The following is a 12,275-nucleotide window of genomic DNA, read 5'->3' on the forward strand; positions in this document are numbered from 1 at the left end:
GGATGTTGTGAAGGCCAAGACTATAACAGGATTCAAAAAAGAACTAGATAAGTTCATGGAAGATAGGTCCATCAATGGCTATTAGCCAGGATAGGCAGGGATGCAAAACCATGCTCTGAAGTGTCTCTGGCCTCTGTTTACCAGAAGCTGGGAATGGGCGACGGAATGAATCACTTGATGATTACCTGTTCTGTTCATTCCCTCTGAAGTACCTGGCATTGGCCACTGTCGGAAGACAGGATACTGGGCTAGATAGACCTTTGGTCTGATCCAGTATGGCTGTTCTTATTTTCTAAATGGGAAACCTAAGAATGTCTTCTGTCTAAAGGAACGTCTGCCTGGACACACATTTCTAACAGTGTTGCAACAACAAGTGTAGTTCTTTGCTAGATGTTCACAGTGTTTTTCCCTCTGCCTTTTATTTTGGCAATATTATCTCTATCAAATAGGTGATTGTCTAACCTGTTCTGAGCAATCACATAAAGAAATGGCAAAAAGTTGCCTGGGAATTGTTTATTAAAAACAGATTAAATTCAAAAGGCAATATGCATACTATTAGATGACTCCAGATGAGTAACTCTGAAGCCAAATTGCAATGTATGTACTGAAGAATCCATGCATATTCTTAAACACTTACACCATGCCCATCACCTTGGTATTTAAGTGCTTAAATAGAAGATAAAATCTATAGTAGAGTGTGGTACAGTATAAGGAAGCAGTGTCTATGTGGGCTGTTAGTTTATTCTGTATTCTTAGTCATTTCAATTATTTATGTAGCTCCAGTAATGTGTTGAACTAGGTGAAAAATATTTCAGGTGGTTTGGGGAGAAAATCTAAAAGGCCAATGGCTGAGATTTATAGATAGGCCTCATGGAACTATGTTTTGGCCATTGCCATGCCTATGTGACCTTGGGTTATCTGCTGCATACTTGCCAGACACATACATCCAAGTGACTTTGAAGGCAGCCAGCTGGTGTTTGCTATCACTTTGTGATGCACCTTGAGCTCAAACTGCATGGGATTTTTGGATGCTGTCTGTACAGGTGCACAATGATGAGAAATGCTCCTAGTGCCTACAGTTTCTAGAGACAGCTAGAAACTGGCCTTTGAATGTGACCTTTAGCAGTATTTTGTAAAGTACTATTCTTGTATTAACACCTCATCCTACATGGTAATGTTGTTACTTGTGTATTTCAAATATATTATGAATTTTGGACATCCCCAAATAATCTAATAATTCAAAAATGACTTTGCAAATTAATTTGTTCAACACCTAGTATAGTCATGAGAACAATATGTAAAGAGGGTACCATACCAATAAGCTTTTCAACTGAAAATTTTCAAATACAGTGTAGTGTGGAAGCAGTACCCATGTATTTATAAGTTAAAGAAAAACAAATGTTTTCATGATAGAAACCCAAAATTCAAAACTGAAGATGCAAGGGCAAGCCTGGCTGGAAGACATTTCATTAAGGATTGTTCACAGAAATAGAAAAGCTCCCACATCATATCTTAGCTTCAAGTGCTTAATAATAAGGAATTGGCAAGGGGCAGTGCAGAAAAAACATGTGGGACTAGATACTGCCACTGGGTGTGTTCAGCAAGTCCCCTTGTTTTCATAGAAAACAACTTTTTTTTTTAAATACTTTCTTACAGTTTTTAAGGGAATTTGGGAAATGTTTGGAATGCTAGTATAGACAAGCTGGTAATGGACAAAAGCATCTTGGGAGGAGAACATAAGTAAACCCTCAAATTACACTCCAAGATGCAAACAAATGTAGAACAAATATTCAAGCAAGCAAGCTTTGAAATTCTGATGGCACATGTTTTTAGTAATATAAAGGCTTTCTGTCTGTCTTGTTAGAGACTATTCCACATAGTATATTCTGCTATGACTTTTACCTAACATTCTGGGGGAATGAAATGGTCAACTGTGTGGAAGGAAATAGTTTTAAACAGGAAATCACAGGTGGCCACTTGGTACTGAGCTTTCCAGGGCTATAATCAGCATCTTATTAACATTACTGCTGAAATGACCTTCATTAATCCTGCAAAATGGTTCAGGCCTGGTGTTACCCATGAGCTCAATCAAATCAACACTGCAGCAAAAACTGACAAATAAATCTGCTGTAGTTTGTTACCTTGGCCCAGAAGTGTCATAATCCCAACTGAGGTTTCAAACTCATGATTAAACAGCTGAACATTTGCTAGCTCAGGGCATTTTAGCCTTGAAAATGAGGTTGACAGCTGGAATCCCAAGTGCAATTTGTGCCCTTTCACATACAGTACTCGTGTGAGAGTTGGGAGTAGAGCTATTAAGTGAATGGAAGCCTACTGTTCTAGTACTTCAGCAAATGTGGCGGCATTAAAGATACCTGTAGCTAAATCAGGGACAGAAGAACTATAAATTTGCAAAGGATTGTGGCGTGATCCTTCTTGGTATTTTGAAATCAGCAACACTCATTTTTTGGCCATTATTTTAGCACTGAAATGCAATTTCCTTGTCTTCAGTGAGCTATGTCTAATAACTGAAAAAATGTACATGTACAGTAGCAGGCTTCTTGAGTAAGTTCCTTGACATTGGACAGTCACTTACCTTGTTAAGCCTTAGTTTTCTTTCTTAGCCCTCTGGAGGGAGGGTAGAGTGGTTTAATCCTTTGTACTTATAACTAAATAATATTTGTAAAGTAGCTATATCTTACAATCTAGATATTTAGGTACTTATAAAGGCCCCCACCCCATAGTATATGAACGCCTCACAATTTTTAATGTATTTATTATCACAATACCCTCATGAAGTAAGGCAGCAGTATTATCCCCACTTTGCAGATGGGGAAATGGAGCCATAAAGAGGCTAAGATACAAATACACAGAGGTATTTGGTCTACTAACTTCAATTTATTTTAATTTCCAGTGACTTAACCAAGGTCACATAGGAAATCTGTGCTGGAGCAAGTTGAATCCATGTCACATAAGTCTCAGGCTAGCACTCTAACCAATCAGTGACAAATATTGGAATACAAATCAAATATCTCTGTGTTAATCTACTAGACCATCCTACTTCTTTGGTTGCTGTCGCTGCTGCTTCTTCTTCTTCCCTGCTTACTGCCATTCAGATATAAAATTCAGTAAATTTGAACTTTGAAGCAAAGCAATTTTTTTTTAAAAGACTCAGTCCTACCCAAAGGCATGGAGAAATCCAAGTAATGTGGGATGCAAAATTTCATGAAGAGAATTAGCAAAAAGTGCTCACACAAAAATGAGCGCATAGTCAGCCCTGAAAAACAATGTGCTGAACCCCTGCTGAAACCCACTGTATACGGTAGGAAAATACATGAATTCAATCAGTTTGTGAGACAGTATGTTACAAGACTGTAAGTGCCAGGTTTTATCTTTTGGTCAACTTTCCATTTTCATGTCAAAGTGCTGTTTGTCAGTGTGCTACTGTTTTGAGAGAATGCAGGCAAAGCTATTTTCTCTAATTTACTGACTTTGGTTTCTCTTTGGTTATTCATTCTAAAATTCTAGTTGTAACATTAAAGTTTCCTCTGCTAAAGAACACTTATTTTAGTCAATACATTTTAGCAGTACCCATTCTCAGCTGAAAAATCTATTAGGCCTTGATGTCCTGTGTCTGGAAAAGAACAAATACCTAATGTTTTGTGACTAAATTGTTATGTTGCCAGTTATTCTGGCAGAATAATCCAAATACATTTTACATTTTATGCAATAAAGTATAATCAAAATAATTCTACCTATGGAATCCATTGGCTGGTTGAAAGGTTTTACTTTGTGCTGAATGAGAGCCCTTGCCCGCATCTCCATGGACTGGAGCCCATGTTGATGTTAAGGCTTTGTCTGCTTGGATTTTGTCCAGAGAACAGTGGGTTTCTAGATGAGTATTGATATTCCTTAAATTCTGGTTTTCGTTCCTTTCTCTGCTGTATTCAGCCATCCCCTCTCATGCTGATAGCTCTTTGAATGATATTGTATATAGTGCCATAAAAGAAGGCAAGTGGCTATTACCATTGTGACATCCTGAATCATTCAGCAAGGTCATATGGAAAAGCGGCACTTTCCCAGTAGTCTTCCACATGCCATATGGAAACACCCAATAGAGAAGGTGCAGAGTGCTGAAAGTGTAGCAATGACACTGTGCTTTCGCTAATAGAAATATCTAAAGAATTTGGGACACCCTGATATGTTTGCTGACTGAGGGCATGCAATTCTGTAAGGGCCAATGCACACAGAAGTCAACAAACAGACTGGAATTGACTAGAGCTGGTCAAAAAAAATTCAAATAAATATTTTTCTGATTAAAAAATGGATTTACAGCCAATATAAAACTTTTCACAGGAAAAATATTTTGATTAAAATTATCTGTTCCTTCAGTGACTAATTGAAACATTTGTTTTTGCTTGAAAAAGCAAATAAATTTTTTAATAGAGAATGGTTTTTGAAAACTCAACACTTTTTTTTTCAGTTTTCAGCTTCTTTTTTATTGAATAAATAAAGAACAAAACAAAAAAACAAACAAAACTTTGTGGGGAAACTTAAAAGTTGAAAAATTAGTTTGTTTTTAATCATCTTTACTATTCACTTTAGTAGCCTTTGAATCCAGCCATACATCACTTTCTCATTTCCCCACTTCCAGACCTAAAGAAGAGCTTGTATAGCTTGATCTGTTGGTGAGAGTGACAACCTAAGTTGGTCTAAAAATATGTATATTACTTCATCCACTGTGTTTATTCTGGAATTAAAAAAATACAGATGAGAAAATATATCTAATGCCCTACATTAAACGCATGAGTAGCATTGTTTATTTACTCACATTGATTAAATATGAGCAAAATATATCTTTTGCTGTCAGTCTTTCATTCAGCTTGATTTAATGTGTAATCTAAAACTATGTAAAATCAGTTATTTTCAGTGAACTGGCACATGTTGAACAGTGTTCACGTACAGAATAGCTGACACAATGTCCTCCAAGTAGGTGAAAACTTAATCACAACTGTTAAAATGGGGGAGAGGTCCGATTTGCAAAATTCAGATCTGGATTTCATATTTTCCAGCTAAACAGATTTTTGTGGCTGTCCAGTGGTGGTTCATTTCATCCATCTCCTGAGGGGGAAAAGGCTGGCTGTGAAATTCATAATCCAACGTAGGTTCAGTGTCTAATCCCATTCAGTTTTGGGGGGATGTTGGGGCTTTGATTCAAGGCCATTTCCAGTTAAAAGAGCAGAAGCATGTTTAACTTGGTAAATTTAATAGAGGGCAATGTTTGTGAACATGCTGATGAACTGATAGATCAAATCCAATTTTTAACACCTTAGAAAGAGGATAGGTTTTGGTAGGTAAGTAAATCCATTTATTAATGTCTGAATATTGGGGACATCATAGCAGAGTTTTCTAAAGCCTTCACGATCCACTGCTAATTTTCAGCATTCAGCAGCTGACCTTCCAATGATTTGCTGCACACCATCCATCCATCTACTTGCTGGTCATCCCCTTCTATGATGACCCTCTCTAGCATTCCTTCCATAATAATTTTTACAGGTTATTTCCATCTCTGTGCCTAAAAAGCACATTTTCCTGGATGTATGATTCCAAGTAATTGAATTCCTCTATTGTCTCTACAGCATATCTGTTAATCATGTCTGTCGACGTACATTCATTTTTTTCCATTACATTCAGGAATGGTACATATTCATCACTAACTTTTTTTTTTTACATTTGTTGCATTGCCTCAGTGATTGTAGCAAAGAACATTGTGTCATCGGCATAGAATCATAGACTTTAAGGTCAGAAGGGACCATTATGATCATCTAGTCTGACCTCCTGCACAATGCAGGCCACAGAATCTCACCCACCCACTCCTGTGTCTGAGCCATTGAAGTCCTCAAATCATGGTTTAAATACTTCAAGGTGCAGAGAATCTTCCAGCAAGTGACCTGTGCCCCACCCTACAGAGAAAGGCAAAAAAACCCAGGGCCTCTGCCAATCTGCCCTGGAGGAAAATTCCTTCCCAACCCCAAATACGGCCATCAGCTAAACCCTGAGCTTGTAGGCAAGACTCACCAGCCAGATATCCAGGAAAGAATTCTCTGTAGTAACTCAGATCCCACCCCATCTAACATCCCATCACAAGCCATTGGGCATATTTACTGCTAATAGTCAAAGACCAATTAATTGCCAAAATTAGGCTATCCCATTATGCCATCCCTTCCATAAACTTATCAAGCTTAGTCTTGAAACCAGATATGTCTTTTGCCCCCACTATTCCCCTTGGAAGGCTGTTCCAGAACTTCACTCCTCTGATGGTTAGAAACCTTTGTCTAATTTCAAGTCTTAAGTTCCTGATGGCCAGTTTATATCCATATCTGAGGTCAATTAAGAGGTGTCCACAATAGAGATCCCAATTCCTTCCACTTTGTCAAAACCTTCTAAGGCTTGTTAAAGAAGCTTGAGGACAAAATACATCCTTGTCTCTCACGCTGCCCAGTGGAAAACCACTCACTGTCACCTACTTTTGTTCTCACCGTGGTCTGGTGACAGTGGTAGTAAAGACCTGTGATGGTTTCAATGAGATGTTTTGGAATTCCCATATTTTCCAAAGATGGTCATGTTGGAAGGTATCAAATGCTTTTGAATAGTCAATGAAACACATGTTCAATGGGTGATTATACTCTGCATTTTTTCCCAATGATGTGATGGATATTCATGATTTAGTCACATGTGCCTCAACCCTCTCTGAAATTAGCTTGTGGCAGTAGTTCTGCTTCTATCTATCCTTCAATCTTGGATTATGTAGAGCAGAACTTGGCTTATATGTGGTATCAGGGAGATGGTACAATAGTTACTACACTGTTTACTGTCTTTGGTAAGGCAGAAAAATTCTCTTGATCCAGTCCTTCAGGTAGGTTTCTAGTCATCCATGCATCATTATAAATTTTCCACATAAGATCAGTATCTTGTTCATCAGTTGCTTTTAACAGTTTTGCTGCCACATTATCCAAGTGCTTACTTACCAGGCTTCATTTTCATAATAGCATACACCACTTCCTCTTAAAGGATTGATGGCTCAGTTCTGTACTCCCTTTTCCATCATCCTGTATCATGATACAAATTGGCACAGTAATCTATCCACTTGCATTTGATATAATCATTCTCAGTAAGGACTCTGTCATCATGACGTTTTATTGTATTTGATCATGGGGAAAACCTTTTGATAAGAAGTCTGATAACTCTGAATGTAACTTTTTGTATTATTACTCTATAAATCTCAAGTTCCATACATTTTGCACTTAATATATTTACTCGTCTTATCTACTCTGCCTTTGAATCTGTCTACTCAGTTCCTTATATTCTCTCTTCTATTCTTCCATCTCCTTCACTCTGCATACGTTTTCTATCAGCTCAAACCCCTTCTCAGTTAAGCATGGGGTAGTCTGACACTGACTTTTCAGAAAGTGTGCTTTGCTAGTTTCAAGTAAAATAGTTCTCATTTTATTTCAAAGTTTGTTGGGGTTGTTCTCTTTCACCTGTGCCAATGCTTCACACCCATTTGGGGCAGAAGTTATATATATTTTTTGTTGATTCTGGATAAGTCCAAATGTAGGGACCTTTTGAACATCATACCGTTTTAAGTTTTAATTTTATGTTTGAGGTTAGTAGCTGATGTTACCAACAGTCTAACTCAGGAAAGTCTTTGTCCATTGGGAACTCAATCCCTGGCTTTGATGTTTCATAAGGTAATTGATTTGATTCTCTGTCATAGTATCAGGTGACCAAAACCTGTATAAACATCTAGGAAGTTGTGTCAAGGTGATGTTTATAATGACCAGATGGTTAGAGCAGCAGAATTTGACTAACCTCCTTCCTCTCTCATTTTGTGAACCCAGACCATTGTTTCCCATTACTACTTTGAGACCTTACAGTTCCAATTTTTGCATTCAAGTCCCCAGTTACAAGGGTGATATCTTAACTTGGTGTTTTAGTGTCTCGTTAAGTCATTCATAGAACTCATGATCACATCACCAGCTACTACTGTATATTGTATATTGACTGCCTTCGCTCAAAGGTGAATGTAGTGATTCTGATTGGATTATATCCAAGTACTCACTTTGTCTCCTTGGACAAGATAAATGCAACCTCATTTTCTCTTTTTCTCAGATCCTGAATAGTACACTGCTGATGCCTACCCTTCCAACACAGATCTGAGATTCCACATGTCTATCTTACATCTTTCCAATTCTTTGGTCACAATGGCGAGCTTTCTTGCGTACATAGTGCTCATATTCCATGTTCCTACTCTGTGGTTTTTTTTTTTTTGTTTGTTTACAAAGGTTCAGGTCATTCTTTTCCTTAGTGCAAACATCAGGCATGGTATTTCCCAAAGGATTTGGTACATCACCATCTGTAACCACTGCCTAAAACCACCTCCTCAGTACAATTTGTCATGCCTGCTGGTCTGGGGGTCTGACCATCCAGTGCCACAAGTGGATAGGGCAAGTTGGAGTAATTTCAAATAAGATCTTAATTAGAATGTAAATTCTTTGGGGCCGGGGATGACATTTTTTGTCATGTCTATGTGGTGCCTGGATTAATGGGGCTTTGAACTGACAGTGTTCCTGCAATACTAATAATAATCTAAACTTTTTATATCCAAGTCATCTTAATGTATGAGTTGAGTGTAGTAGAGGGTAGTGTAATGTACATTGGTATAGTAAATGAGATACTGAAACTGGTTTGCCTCCTTTGGCTCTCTGTACCTTGTGCTGACGTTAGGCATACTTCCTACCTGCTATACATCTATTTGTTTAAGGGTTGGAGGGTTTTCCATGAGGCTGTACAACAGGACAGCATACTGTTGTGAATAACTGCAGAAAAATCCTACTGACTGAGATGCTACTGTAAATCAGGTATTTACTACTGTGTTCGGATTACTAGAGTTGGATAAAATCTTAGCCTGGTGGACAGAAAAGGAACAAAGCAAAATCAAAACTACACAATGGGGCAAACAATCATCATGATGCCCAATTGCCACAATCTCCTTGTATAACACATTACAGCACTTTGGCTGTAGCTGTGGAATGAAGTTTGACAAAGTTTGTTTGACAAAATTTCAGAATGTGCCTGACTAAAACTGGATGCCTGTGTTTGCATGTGACTGCTCAGGACAGCAGTTTGGGACATTTGCAATTAGAAATCCCAGTATTTCTTCAGATTCCTAATAAACCTGTGAGATGTGATAGCGATTCTCAGCTGCATCAGGCAAAATGGCTCAGTTGTCTTGGTGAGTTGAAACAAACATTACTCTTGGGACAGTCAAAGGAGCTTTCCTGGATTTTAGGATATTTCCTTGCCCACAATTTGTAATGTGGAAATTTATCTCTGGGCCGGAGAGCTATTCGAGTCTAAGATCCCTGTGCTAGCTATTGGGATCATATTAAAAATTATCTTTGGAGTGTTCAGTAATCTTTCTGAGGGTATGGCTACATTTGAGAGTTGCAGCGCTGGTGGAGGCTTTCCAGCGCTGCAATTAGTAACTGTCCACACCTGCAGGGCACATCCAGCGCTGCAACTCCCTGGCTGCAGCGCTGGCCGTACACCTGGGTCTGCTTGGGGAATAAGCATTGCAGCACTGGTTCTGCAGCGCTGGTCGTAAAGTGTGGCCACACACCAGCGCTGTTATTGGCCTCCAGGGTATTAGGAGATATCCCAGAATGCTTTTAACTAAATTATTCCCTTTGTTTTGTTATGCAGCCTCTCTTTGTTTTGTTGTGAACCCGGCTCAGGCTCTGGGAGCTGCTTATCTAAAAAAACAAACACAGCTCCTGTTTGCTGTGATCAATCTGTGAACAATCAAATGAGATATCCCCCTCCCTGCGTGATTCACAGGGGTTGAGTGTTTGCTTTTTGCTTGACCAGCAGCGAGAAAGGGAGCCAGCAGCTGCTTATCTGGTCTGCAAGCTTTTGCAATTAAAGAGTAAGGGGTTGGAAAAAGTTTCTGATTTTGCAAGTCAGGGAGCCGATACACAGTGTTGGCTCCAAAAATCCACACTCTCTCTCTCTCTCTCTCTCTCCCCCGCTCCCTGTCACATTACACTCCACCCCACCCCCTCTTTTGAAAAGCACGTTGCTGGCACTTGAACGCTGGGATAGCTGCCCATAATGCATCACTCCCAACAGCGCTGGAAATGCTGCAAATGTGGCCACACTGCAGCGCTGATAGCTGTGAGTGTGGCCACACACCAGCGCTGTCCCTGCACAGCTGGACGACCAGCGCTGTAACTCCCAGCGCTGCAACTCTCAAGTGTAGCCATACCCTGAGCCAAAGGTGCTTGAAAGAGATCCTCTTTATTGAGTGGCACAGATCGCAACTTCCTCTGCATAACAAAACATGAGTTCTGCAGCATCCTTCCCCCAGACTTCCTGTCTGGGAAGCTAAAATACCTAAAGGAACAGTTCCCAGTATCACATCTCTTATTTTAACATTTTATTCCTGATTTGTGATATCTAATAATTAATTAAAGGAGGGCAGAATACATTTAATAGATTGGGCAATACATTCATTACCAGGTTTTAATTAATATGTGCATTTCTAGCATACACTTCATCATAGTGTCTAGACACCAATACTGTATATAGATAGAGGTATATCAATCCACTCAGGAAAAGGAACACAATTTCTACCTTCTCCCATTGTAAAGTCATTTTCCTAACCAGAATAAAATCTAGGTGGTTGTATATTTTTCACCTCAAATGTTTTTTTGTAGCTCTTGCCATTATGAATGCTGTATGTGGTTCTTTTTGGCTTCTTGCTAAGGCTGTCATGGGTAACAGCACTCCATGTGTAACAATGCCACTTCTGGCATCTTACTCAAACAGAGATAAGCAGAATTTATCTAGTCACACAAGCAGCAACACAAGTGACAGGCTGGGAAATGTCTTTATGGAACAGTACAAAAGATGGCTAGTGTTATGCATGATGAGGTAAAAGCCGATTTTGTTTAAACAGACAACTAATCTAACTGTGCCATTATACAGTAGGCAATATGGTATTGGGAGAGATCCTGGCGTATTAGCTTTGCGTTTGCTAAAAGTTATGCAGAGTTACATGAACCAAAGTATTTGTAAAACGCTGAGGTTTAAGCATTGAAAAAATAACCCTTTTTAAAACTGCAGACTAAAAACATATACAAAAACAGTAAGAATTAACTATAAAGGGTATGTTTTTCACCTGGCTTATTTTCAAAGTTTTACATTAATAGTAACACTTAATGATCAAAAAAGTCCACTAATCACAATGGACATTAAGTCAAATTTACCATAGGAAGATGTGACACAAATAATTCCATTTTTCCCCCAGTAGAATGGCACTTTTTTTTAATATGAGTATTTTTAACAATTTAGGTAGCTTTAACAAGTTTATAAATCCTTGCCATGTAAATATCAGAAACAGAACAATCACTACAACAATTCTTGTTTGTTTAAAGAGACAGTATACAGGAATATAGTCATCAGATCTTTTTAACAGTGTGTTACCATATTACAGAGTATGCTTCATTACAACACCTATGTTGTTTCTAGTGATTGATTAAATTGAGTGAAATCTCTATAAACACATTTAATAGACCAAGCAGGTCTATCAAATATTAATCAATAAAATTGCACAGGTGTACTGGGTGCTTTGCAAGTGAATGTACTTTGAGTATTAAATAAAGATAAGCAAATATGTCTTCTGCCTAATTTGCTGGATACGTAATTGGTGTGTTAACTCTTCCATAACCACAACTTTTTTTTTTTAACCATTTTTTTTTAACCATTCCTGTATGGTTGGGGTATTTTTTCTTTTTCCAGTGAGAGGTTACCAATAATTGAGAGGCTACTAGTGGATGAGAGATTAACTCTTTATTTCCTCTTGTATGAACATTTTCACTAGGAAGCTCTAGGAGGATTACCAAAGGATCATTTGGTAATAAACGTCTAACAATTTGTGATATTTGGTTATGGATTGTATCCTGATATTCTGTAATGACTGGAGATGTCTACCATATATGCATAAAATCTTCTCTTTCACCGCTATTTCTCCAACATTTATCCCCACTGATTCTTTCTCTATATATTTTTAACCTGACTAGTGTGAGGTACCACTGAAACAGTATCTGAAAGAAATAGTCTTTCTTTGTGCTACTGTCTGAGGTTGCTGGTCTATTCACATTGTTTTTCCCTGGGTGTCATATGTGGACAGTCTTTTGTTAGGAAAGGTGCCT

General features: G+C 38.4%; 1 protein-coding gene across 6 annotated transcripts in view; it reads left to right on the forward strand.

Annotated features, from left to right (window-relative positions):
* The window catches only part of RGS7 (regulator of G protein signaling 7), a 478,754-nt gene that overhangs the window by 195,495 nt on the left and 270,984 nt on the right, over positions 1–12,275 (forward strand). The window lies entirely within an intron of this gene.

Source organism: Mauremys reevesii, linkage group 3 (assembly GCF_016161935.1).
Source record: "Mauremys reevesii isolate NIE-2019 linkage group 3, ASM1616193v1, whole genome shotgun sequence".
Lineage (NCBI taxonomy): Eukaryota > Metazoa > Chordata > Testudines > Geoemydidae > Mauremys > Mauremys reevesii.